The following is a 13,128-nucleotide window of genomic DNA, read 5'->3' on the forward strand; positions in this document are numbered from 1 at the left end:
TTGCCTTATATTCGTAGCACACTATCGGTTGTAAAACTTTTAATGTTGGTTAAGACGTCACTCCGTTTTATGAATGCAAACTTCTTTTAAAACAGCATATAGTGTTTGACCTTATAATGATCCTGTTGTTGATGATCCGTACACGTTAATTTTGTACGGGGCGTCACAGATAGTGCTCCAAATGAACATATATTTAGTCGCAATATCATCCCAATATGTAAAGTTTTTAGTTGTAATTATTATATTTTTAAGTTGTAATCGTTTAAATAAATAAATGAGAAGACGAAGCACGAATATTAAAGAATTGAAGAAAAAGTGTCACTAAAGCCTGAAAAGTGCCACTAAAGCCTGAAAAGTGCCACTAAAGCCATAGTGCACTCAAAAGTGCCACTAAAAGTGAGTTAAAGATTTGCGCGGATTTTGGGAGTTAAGGAAAATAATTTTTTGTGCAAATTACAAATTGCAAAACGCAAAGTACAAGATATCTAAGCGTACGAAAGGACGTTCGAAAATCTGGAACCGAGACATAAACTGGGCGTAAACGTACGAGACAACGGAGCTAAAATTACGAGTCAACTATGCACAAGAATATAATATAATATATATATATAATTATATAAAATTATATATATTATATTATATATTAAATAAATCGAGCAGCCCACGTTTTAAATTGATGATTGAACCTTGACAGCCTATCCATGCGATCGCATGGGAATAAGGCATCAAAGCCATGCGATCACATGAGCCCAAATACCTGGCCAAGTCCTATAAATAGCCATGTTTTGTGCCGAATTATTTACACCTTCATACTTCACACTCTTTCTTTCTCTCTATATGTAATATATATTTATATTTATAATTTTAATTTTAATTTAAGTTTAATAATAATTGGATTATTGTAAGAAATGTTTTACGGGTTTTAAAGTCAAAACTCTGTCCGTGTAACGCTACGCTATTAATAATCACTGTAAGCTATGTTCTTTCTTTTTATATTAGTGTCTCGTAACTAAGTTATTATTATGCTTATTTAAGCCGAAGTAATCGTGATGTTGGGCTAAATATTAAGATAGAGTTATTGGATTTTGTACCATAATTCGGGTTTGAACAAAAGACCGACACTTGTGGACATTGGACTATGGACTATTAATAGATGGGGGGTATTGTCTAATCGAAGGACAACTCATTGGAATCTGTCGAACCTATCTTCAAATTAGTTAATCTAATAATTATTAAATGATTATGAATGTCCTATTTAGTGACGTTTATACGACATCCTTTACAATCATTTAATTAATTATTCGGGTTGGATAATTGATTATTCAAACTGATCAAGTGGGTAAATTAACATTCATATCTCATTAAAACAGTGGTGGATTACATACAAGGATAATTGGTGTAATTGTTAACAAAGTATTAAAACCTTGGATTACACGCAGTCGATAACCTGGTGTAATTATTAACAAAGTATTAAAACATTGTTACAGTTTAAATCCCTAATTAGTTGGAATATTTGACTTCGAGAATAAGGTTAATTTGACGAGCATTTTATAATTATGACCGATGGACTATTATGGGCAAAAACCATATAGGTTTCAAATAATCCAGGACAAAGGTCAACTAACCCAGCATAATGAATTAAAATCAAAACGTCAAACATCATGATTACGAAAGTTTAAATAAGCATAATACTTTTATTTCATATTTCATCGTACTTTTATTTTCTGTCATTTTATTTAACGCACTTTTAATTATCGCAATTTTAATTATCGCAACTTTAATTATTGTCATTTATCTTTACGCTTAAAATATAAAATCGACAAACCGGTCATTAAACGGTAAACCCCCCTTTTATAATAATAATATTACTATATATAATTATATATATTTTATATAAATATAGTTGTTAAAAATATAGTACGTAATCACTAGCTCTATGTGGAACGAACCGGACTTACTAAAAACTACACTACTCTACGATTAGGTACACTGCCTATAGTGTTGTAGCAAGGTTTAGGTATATCCCATCTATATAAATAAATAAAACTTGTGTAATATTTCGTCGTATTTCGTAGTAAACAATAATAGTATTTCGTACACCTCCGCTCGCACATCAACTATCCAACGTTTGTGGTCCAAACTTATATTTATATTACTCTGTATGTAGTTAAAATAACTCCAGCTAAACGGAGTACAAACGTTTGATACTTTGAAATGAATTGATTTTGTAATTTAATTTGTTGAAGATTACGTGGATAGTTCATGTGAATAGTTTTAACGGACTCAATTAACCTTCGTTAGGTGAGGGATGAAATTGGGACTTTAAAATGCTTTTAAGGATAAAAGATGCAGAAAATAAAACACATGGATGAAACGAACAAAAAGTGAAAAACACAAGGACGAAATGGGCAATTTTGTCTATTTTTAATTATGTAATGTTTTTAAATTTTAATAATGCAATTTTTTATTTTATTTAATAAAATGTTATTGGTATTTATTTATTGTATTTAAATAATAATTTAAAATTGGTTAAAGCTTGAAATGGAGTGTATGATAGTGAGTGTTTAGTGAAAGAATGTAAAAGAAATGTTAAAGTGTTTGTGCTGATGTGACGCTAGTGTGACAGGAAAAATGTGTGTTAAAGTATTGAATGGCCTAATATCTTTTTGCATGTTAACTTTTATAACTTACCTGTTTTGGATACATGAATTTAGTATCTTTAAAGTGAGTGTTTAGTGAAAGAATGTAAAAGAAATGTTAAAGTGTTTGTGCTGATGTGGCGCTAGTGTGGCAGGAAAAATGTGTGTTAAAGTCTTGAATGGCCTAATATCTTTTTGCATGTTAACTTTTATAACTTACCTGTTTTGGATACATGAATTTAGTATCTTTAACTTTCTTTTTGAATATTTGTTGTGTTGTTATCATCAATTTCCACAGAATTTCTATCTTCTCAAAATTAATTTCTTATTTATGGCGTCATTTCTTTTTAAACATATCTCTTGGTCAAATGTGTCATGCGCCTCAAACAATTGTTACGGTTGACTAATTTTAAACTCAAAATATGGGTTACAATTTACTTTACCAATAAAAATTAATTTAATAGTAATAATTAATAATTAATATGGGTAACTAATAATATTAATAATAATAATAATATTTTAGATCCGACTAAACTAATAACCTACCTCCATAGATATATTAACATAACTAAATGGGTGATGATATTTTCACATGAGTTTTTGATAAATCCACTAAATTAGTGCATCTTTTGATTGTACCGTACAAACTATAATGCACAAATATGAGTGAATTTATTAAAAACTCATGTCGAAATATCTATATCCATATTTATATCCCTATCCTTGCTTACTACGAGTATCATTAAAGTAAAACTTAATAGAGCAATAAATTTATTTAACATTTAATATGTATCATTAGATTAGAAAATTACATTCATTACCTTATGATCTAACCATTTAAATTACACTTATATGTTATAATAATAGAGCAATAAGTATCTCAAAAAAAGATTATTCCGTAATTAACTTTAGTGGTAACTGGTAAAAAACACGGGCATCACTTTTTACAGGCATTCGTATCGATCCGAATTTAATTTTCCTTCACTACCATGAAACCATAAAGAAAAAATTCAGTATTCTCTATTTCCCTTCATTCTTCAACCCTAATCTCTATATGTCAATTCATAGTAATCCCTACTTACATTTAAAGATCGATAGCACATTCATATTGATCGATGCTGCTGATTGTATCGATAAAATGTTCGTAGAACCCGCAAATAATATCAAACGTGTACTCATATTTTTTTTTTTACCTTAATAGGATGCTTACAAATTTGTGTTATCAAAAAAAGCGCTAGAAATTGTCACTCTTGGATAAATTAGTGGGCAAAAAGTGTAACCTTTTTAGGGAAAAATCGTCACTTTCTAAGAGTGTAAAGGTTAAATTCATAAGGACAAAGGGTAACTTTTTAATTTGATACTTCGTAGAAAACTCATTGTAAATCTAAATATGGTAAATCAAATTTTTTTTTTTTGGGAAGTGATATTTCCAAACAATCTTTTCATAGATCCACACAAGTTTGGTGATACTTTCCAATAATGCCTCTTCAATAAATTATAACAAAAAAACTTGTGAACATCTCATTAAGGGCAGTTTAATAAATATATGTTGACTTGTCAAAAACATGTTTTGAAATATCAACTCCCCTATTTTTTTTCCTCTCTCAACCGGATTCCCAATGAGATCTCCTATGGGTGATCTCTTTCTTCACTTTAATTTGAATTCCTTTTACTACCACCATTGACCACCCTTTTTTGTCCTTGCACCACCACTTCCTTTTTCCTTTTGCAGTAATTTTTTACCCAGCAACCTTTTCTCTTATTAATCTTCACGTTCAATTTCTTCATTTACTATATTTTCAAGGCCACCTTTTCTTTTTTCTTTTTCAACTGTGTTGTTTTGATGGCTTCTTCACCTTTTATTTCTACTTCCGATTCAGTTCAAAATCCTTCAAATTCTTTCTCGTTTCATGTTCCTTCAAGATCTGGTCAGGATTCGGTTTCTCATGGCGTTAACGTTCCCCCAGATCCCTCTTTTTCGAATTTTGGTGTGGTTTTCGGTGGTTGTGAGAGTACGGACCAGGGTGGATCCTTTCCGGCCAATATTCCGGCCAACTTTCCGGCGACGGAGACTGTGAGTGTTGAGGGTTCAAAGGGGCCTACGGTCTTTATTGGAAGGTTGGAGAAGGAGATAACTCGACATATGCTCGAAGGTGTATTTAAAACAATTGGTTCGATCGCAGAGATAAAACATTGGACTTAAAGACGTTATGCTTTCGTCTCTTTTATGGATGATCTCACTGCGGTCAAAGCTGTGAATGTTTTAAATGGAGCTTGTGTTTTTGGTAAACCTATTTATGTGGGTTGGCCAAAACGTTCTCCGTTGGGTGCTTTTTCCGGTCATTTTGTCAACCACATTCAGGATAAAGCTCCGGAATGTCTTTTTTCAATGAATGGTGGCATGGTGGAGAGTGTGAAGGGGAGTGTTCTCCTTGTGGATCATGTTCCCTTGGATGAGGTGAAGGTGAAAGAATTTTTGATTCGGGTTAAAGTGTCGGCTGAGTTTATTTGCAAGGTTGGGTTATTCGGGTGTGCAGTCGTGTGCTCAGATGGGGATGGTTTCAACAGGATCTTGAACACTGAAAAGCATGATGAAGGTTTTGTTTTAATGTGTCCTTTTGCTAGTTTCGCTTCGTTTTATTACCGGTTTGTTTGGATCGAAATCAGGGGAGTCCCGGCTATGTTTGTGTCGAATCAGAATATTCACAAAGTGGCGAGTATGTTTAGGGAGGTGTTGTATGTGTCTAAATCTTCATCACAATTAGGTAACATTGGTTCTCTTTATATGTTCGTTAAGTCTAAACGCGTGAAGCATATCCACGATTTAGTTAATGCTAGGGCGGATAAAGGGTCGATGTTTCAAGTTTAGATTAACGAAGTGGGCTATTCGAGTGATGTTAGGGAGAATGTTGAGAATTGTTTCTCGCCTGATTTGTTGGCGGAAGCCAATAGTGTGATTCGGTTTGGAACTATTTCGACGCCATTTAATGTCAGCAAAAACGTTCCGGAGTCGAATGTGTAACATCCTAGCTTTGGGCCTAGTAGGTAATGACTTATTTACCCTTCTGTGTTATTAATGTGATTTTAATAATTATGTGTTTTATAATTATTGGGAATGGGATAATGTGCGTTTTGTGACAAGGGTCACAGAACATATTTTCTTTTGTGAATTGGACTTAGAACGAATAAGTTATTAAAGATTTTGGGTTTCAGATAACTGGTAAATACCCGTGTGTTAGACGGGAGAGCTTACTTTAGTGTGAAGAAATCTAAAATTAAATATATATACTCTGTACGTTCATTTCATTTCCTATTTTAGAAATATCAAACCCTAAACACCCTTTTGCTCTCAAATCCTTAAAATCAAGAAGTTCAAATCGAAGTTAGTAATTTCGTTCATCAGATTTTAGTGATTTCATGCATCAAAACAAGGTAAAAATCTCAGATTTTGGTGAATTCAAATGGGTTTTATGTGGGTTTTGAAAAGGTTAACTTTTATGCTTGATTCTCGCTTTGAATGTGTTTGTGATGTTTGTTTGAGGTTAGAAATAGATCATATATGTGTTATATAGTGTTCTTGGGTCATTGGATTGATCAAAACTTGCAAAAATCGAGTTTTTGGGTCAAAATGGCAAAAAACAGCGAGCTGGAATGTTCTAACAGCTCCCACACTTTTGACAGGTCACTCGTACGAGTGACCACGCATTTGAGGCTCAACCACGCGGTTGAGGAATCACTCGCACGAGTGAGGTCTCGTCCGCGCGAGTGAGCACTGGTCAGTTTTTGGTAAAATTAAAAAGACTGTAACTTTCAAACCGTAACTCCGTTTTTAACGATTAAACTATCGTTGGAATCATCTTGAGGAGTAGCTTCTAATGATAACATTTTAAAACACTGAAACAAATTTTAGGTTGGGTATAAAAAGCTCGGATTGCAACTGTGCTGCTGTACTTGCTCAACCGTGCGTCTGAGGCACTCACTCGTGCGAGTGAGGTGTCCATTCGCACGAGTGAGACACTTAACCATGTGAATAAGTTTTATAATCACTATTATTAAGTGATAGGTCAGTCGTGCGAGTGAGGATACTCACCCGTGCTAGTGAGCATAGTCAGTCGCACAAGTGAGACCTCATCCGTGCGAGTGACAGTGTTTGTATGTTTGGGTCAAGTCCAATTCTGACCCATTTACTGTATTGCTGTGATATTAATGCTAATTAGTAATTTGATTGAAAAGTGTACTAACTAGAGAACTGATATTCTCAGGTGATAAACGGAAAGGTGAAGGCTCAGTGATATAAGACAACTGAGTACTTGTGCTTCCAGGTGAGTGGGATTATCTTTATGGATGTGATTATACATTGACAAGTATAGTGATTTTTGCCATGCTTAACTAGACTGTGTAGGAGTCTTTGACCAACGATGTGACTATATGTGATTATGTGCGCACCCAGTGCTAACATCGAGGTGTTTTGTCCGACGTAAGAGGTCGATTGTGTTTACCTCATTTGGGGTAATAGAATTGGGTCCAAGCGTTACTGATTAGTGGTATAGTATGAATGACGAGTGCGTCACGTCTGGAAGACTATACCAGTGATCCAGTAGTGTGGGTTATCGGTATATTCTAGCTTGATCAGCGATGGGTTGCCGGTCCTCTTGTTTATGACTTTAAGTGATTAGTGATCAGTGCCTATAAGCTGTGCTTGATGCTTTTAGTGATGTCCACCTAGATATTGCCATTCACATAGCGTTATGCTAATTCCCCCACAGTGTTTTGCTCTGCAGGTGTGTATTAGCAGCTTTTGGTGGGTTTTGCAGGACAACCAAAGATGTTTGACACAGTGTCACTGTGATGTGTTTTGTAATAAACTATATCGTTAAATGGCTTGTAGTAATAACGTAACACCGGTGTTTTGTGTAATCACATGTTTCTGTAAATAGCATATGATATGTAAATTAATTAGTCTTCTGCTGTGAGTATTCAAAAAAAAAAAAGTATGGTGTTACAAGTGGGTATTAGAGCATAGGTTTGGCAGTATGTGCACTGTGTAAGTGACTTACTCCCAAACTTACGAATGTGTCGTGTCAAACATCCGAGTGGGGAATAAGTGAATGTAGAAATATGTGCCTAGGTGATTGTGCTTATTGATAGGTGCTAACAGGTGATCAACTAAGTTCTTGTGAGATGATGTGTTTGCAGACAGGTATGGCTGACCAAACCAGAAATAACGATGCCCCTTTGACTCCCGGACCCAGAATATTCAGAGCACCGTCAGTGGAGCATAGTCCGGAATGTGATCCATATGATTATGTTCAACAGTTAAAAAGTCAGTTACAGGAAACTCGAGAAAAAGTGAAGGAACTAGAGGCCCAAATCAGGCATACGACCATGGTGTCTGAAGCTAGTGATCCACCGATACCTCCAGGGTTTACTGGTACTCAATACACATCTGGCCCATCGAGTAGTGCTTCTCAACCATTCCAGTATCAACCTCAAGTTCAACCTCAAATGCTAAATCAATCTTCCCAACAATACCAGTACACTTTTCAATATTCGTACGCGACAACGAATCCATTTCAAACTCCTATGTTTCAGCAAGTGGTGAAGGAGAAGAAGAAGTGTACTTTCAATCAGTTTATGGATTGCAAGCCCTCTGAGTATTCAGGTCATCGCGATCCGATTGTAACAATGAATTGGTTAAGGGAAGTGGAATGAGCATTGAAAGCCTGTCAATGTGAACCAGAATTGCGGGTAACTTATGCTAGCCGACTGTTAAAGAATCGAGCTATGGTTTGGTGGGATACAATTACTGCTCTGTTGTCGGAAGAGCAACTCAATCAGGTCATATGGGAACAATTTTCGGCAAAGGTCCAGGAGCAGTACTGCACCGCATTTGATATCAATCGATTGAAGCAAGAGTTCATGCAAATGACGATGACTGAAGAAATGACAGTCGATGAAGCATTCGAGCAGTTTATAGACAAGTTAAGGTTTGTGCATCAATGGATACCTGACGAACAGTCCAGAGTGCAATGGTTTGTAGAAATTTTGTGACCTGAGTATCGCACGATTGCAAGACTTGCTACTACTTTGTCACAAGCGCATATGTTGGCAAAGGTAACTGAAAGTGACATTAAGGCGGCCAGAAGTGTGAAAACTAAAAGTGTGTCGCAAGTGAAACCAGCGGCAAGTCAGTCTAGCCAGCAATCAAAGAAATCAAGTCGGTTTAAGCCAAAAGGGCAATCTAGCCAGGGTGGATCAGTGTCAAGTGGTCAGAAGACATGGTGTAGAATGTGTAAGTCTTCACATAGTGGGCAGTGTACAACCTTGAAGAAACGTTGTTTACGTTGTGGTATAGTAGGACATGAGCCTCAAGATTGTTCATTTAAGAATAATGTGTGTTGAAACTGTCATAAAGAGGGTCGCAGATCTGCAGAGTGTTCAGCTGCAAGAAAGAGTTATTTCAGGGCGGGGTCTGGGTCAGGGGTACATGCTGTGTCAGCTGGGGGATCATCTGCTTCCTCTGTGGGGCAGAAGCGCAAGAATCCTCCACCACCTGAAGCTAGAGCCTTTCAGATGTCAGTAGACGCTGCCACTGCTACTGACGATGCAATCACCGGTATGTTCTTAGTAAATTCTGTGCCGGCTCGTGTACTATTTAACTGTGGAGCAAATCGCTCATTTGTGTCAACTGCATTTTGTGCTAAGTTAAATGTGCCTATTAGTGTATTAAATGAACCCTTAAGTGTCGAAGTGGGTGATGGTAGAACTGTTCTAGTTACAAAGTTTGTGTCTGGAATTACTATTGACATAGAGGGTAGTCTTTTCCCTGTGACTTGTTTAGTGATGCATATACCAAGCTTTGATGCAGTGTTAGGCATGAATTGGCTTAGTGATCATAAGGTCAGTATTGAGTGCGATAGGAAAATTATCTCTTTTCCGGTGGCTGGTGGGAAACGGGTAGTGGCTCGTGGTGATCGCGACGGGTTCCGTTGTCCATTATTGTCGATGATGAAAGCTCAGAAATCTTTGGCCAAGGGATATGATTCTTTCTTAGCCTATGTGATCGATGTAAAGAAGGAAAAGAAAGTAGTGTCTGATATTCCGGTGGTGTCTGAATATCCAGAAGTGTTCCCCGATGAATTGCCAGGCTTACCACCAATTAGGGAAGTTGAATATAAGATCGAGTTAGTGCTAGCGGCTACGCCAGTTGCTAAAGCTCCGTATAGATTAGCTCCTTCAGAAATTCACAAAAATGATGTCCCAAATTCAAGAACTGTTGGACCGCGGGTTCATTCGTCCGAGTTCTTCGCCGTGGGGTGCACCAGTGTTATTCGTAAAAAAGAAAGATGGTACGCTCCGAATGTGTATAGATTATCGTGAACTAAATAAAAGAGCAGTGAAGAATAAGTATCCGCTTCCTAGAATAGATGACTTATTTGATCAGCTTCAAGGAGCTTCGTTCTTTTTGAAAATAGATCTACGTTCGGGATATCACCAAGTTCATGTTGCTGAATCTAACATTCCTAAGACTGCATTTCGTACTCGTTATTGTCATTATGAGTTCTTAGTGATGCCGTTTGGGTTAACCAATGCTCCAGCAATTTTTATGGATCTCATGAATAGGGTGTGTAAACCGTTTTTGGATAAGTTTGTTATCGTGTTATTGATGACATCTTAGTGTACTCCAAAACCGAATCCGAGCATGCTAAGCATTTAAGATAAGTGTTGGAACTTTTGAAACGTGAACAATTGTATGCAAAGTTTTCCAAGTGTGAGTTCTGGTTACGTGAAGTTCAATTTTTGGGTCATGTTATCTGTGCAGAAGGTATAAAAGTGGATCCGTCTAAAATTGAAGCTGTGATGAATTGGAATTCACCAAAGAATTCAACAGAAATTAAGAGTTTCCTAGGATTGGCCGGTTACTACCAACGGTTTATTAAAGATTTTTCAAAGATTGCAAGTTCTTTGACAAAGTTAACTAGAAAGTATGTGTCTTTTCAGTGGGGTAATGAACAGGAAACTGCGTTTCATACTTTGAAAAGTTTGTTGTGCCAAGCGCCAGTGTTAGCCTTACCAGAGGGATCTGACGACTTCGTTGTGTATTGCGACACGTCTTTATCCGGTTTGGGTTGTATATTAATGCAAAGAGATCGTGTAATTGTGTATGCATCTCGACAGTTAAAACCAAGTGAAAAGAATTATCCAGCACATGACTTAGAAATGGATGCGGTTGTGACGATCACTCCAAATCCATATGGACGAACATGTCATTCATTGATTTCATTGCGAGGTATTTGACCTCTATATGATACGTTTGTAAACATTGCATTCTTTTGAAAAGGCACACCATAAATGAATATTTAAATCAAAGGTTTTCGACATCTGATAATTTCTACATATAGACAATCATCGTAAATAATAGTTTACAATAGTAATTCCGTTGACAATGCAGTCAAAATAAGATACATGGTGATGATTTGGTGAATGCAACGTTTCCTTGATAAATATGCCATGAAAGACTCCATGCACATAGCTTGTCTAACATATAAGCACACAGCGAAAGACTTCTAGGGAACCTGAGAATAAACATGCTAACAAGTGTCAACACAAAGGTTGGTGAGTTCATAGTTTTAGTGTTTCGCATAATCTGTATATAAAGGTGGATCACAAGATTTCAGTTCTTTCATCCGAAACGTTTATCAAAATATTCTATGAAATTGAGCACCCTGGTAACTAAACTTAACGTATATATAATTTATACCCTTTATATAATCATCTTAATAATACACGCAAACCAACGTGTACGCTTCTCAAATAGTATACGTCCGTTAAAAGGCTAGTGCTCTAGCTCAGACGGGGATATCAAGCCCTATGGATCCATATACTACTACTCCCGCCCACCAGTTCTTATAACCGGCAGTTACTAGTTACCAAAGCTAAGGGATTTTCGGTTCAAACTCGGTGTAGAATTTAGTATGTACTTGTATCCATTGCGTTTAAAATAAAGTGCATGTATTCTCAGCCCAAAAATATATATTGCAAAAGCATTTAAAAAGGGAGCAAATGAAACTCACCTTAGCAGCACATAAAGTCGTTCACCGAAATGTGACCGAAACTTGGAATACCAAATAACCGTAGATCTCAACCTAAAGAACATATGTTGGTCAATAATTTTCTATCAAGTTAGGTCAGGTCATAGTGTATCACAATCCTAATGCTCAAGATCGACATACAAAAGTTATCCAAAGTCGTTTCAAAAAGTCAATTTTGACAATAGTTTAACAAAACGAGACGTGCCTTATATAAGGATTCATTTACTCGGTTGGTAATATTCAAAAATCCAATTTATCAATCTTACAAACAAGTTGTTTAAATATTAATTGTAGATTCAAAAGCAAATCCAATTAACGTCAATCATAATTCAGTTGATCATATCTTTTGATTCATTCACCGAAATTACGCGATTTCTAAATGAAAAGTTATTGATTTTTCGCCAGCTTTCCAAAAATATGCATATCATATACCTTTTATCAGTAATATATGTATTTAATTCGTGATTCATCATAAACTGTTTAACGACGAAATTTAGCATACAAGCATGCATAAACATATATACTCGAGCACTAGACATGGATACATTATTAATATATAAAAGATAAGATATGAGTGCTTACGTATCAATATTGAGATTCAATATTGTAGGAAAGTACATAGACGCAACAGAGATGACAAACACTAGTTTGACTCACGAGCAAAACTCTCGAACAATACTCATAACCTCCTTAGTAATAACCCATAGTTTCCTTAACTCTATCCCGCTTGAAAACCCATTTTGAAAGTGACACGCTCATGACCTCGTCGTAGTATTTTAAGTGATATAATTAATAATAATAATAATACTATTAATAATAATAAAATAAATAATAATAATCTTAATAATAATAATAATAATAATAATAATAATAATAATAATAATAATAATAATAATAATAATAATTTAAATAAATAAATAACTTACGGAGTAATATATGTGTAAAACAACTCGCGCAGAAACCTGGTATTTATAGGCATAATTCCTGATTCTGATGCCCATGCGATCGCATGGGTTTTATGCCTATTTCTCATGCAATCATGGCCGTCAGATCCAGCTCACATATTTTTGTTTTCTTGTTTGTCGACATAATTAAATATAATTTAAATAATATATATAATTTAAATAATTAATTATATATTATATTAAATTCATGTGCATAGTTGACTTGTAATTTTCGTTCCGATGACTCGTACGTTGTCACTCGACTTATGTCCCGGTTCCGGTTTCTCGAACGCATTTTCGTACACTTAGAAAACTCGCAATTTACGTTTTGTGACTCGTACCTTTGTCAAAATATAGTCTTAAATTATCAATAAACTATATCATTCAAAGTGTATCTTAAACTTTCGAGTGTTTTGGTCATTTACTTCTATAAATCATTGTCTCGCTATTTGT

This window comes from Rutidosis leptorrhynchoides, chromosome 8 (assembly GCF_046630445.1).
Source record: "Rutidosis leptorrhynchoides isolate AG116_Rl617_1_P2 chromosome 8, CSIRO_AGI_Rlap_v1, whole genome shotgun sequence".
Taxonomy (NCBI): domain Eukaryota; kingdom Viridiplantae; phylum Streptophyta; class Magnoliopsida; order Asterales; family Asteraceae; genus Rutidosis; species Rutidosis leptorrhynchoides.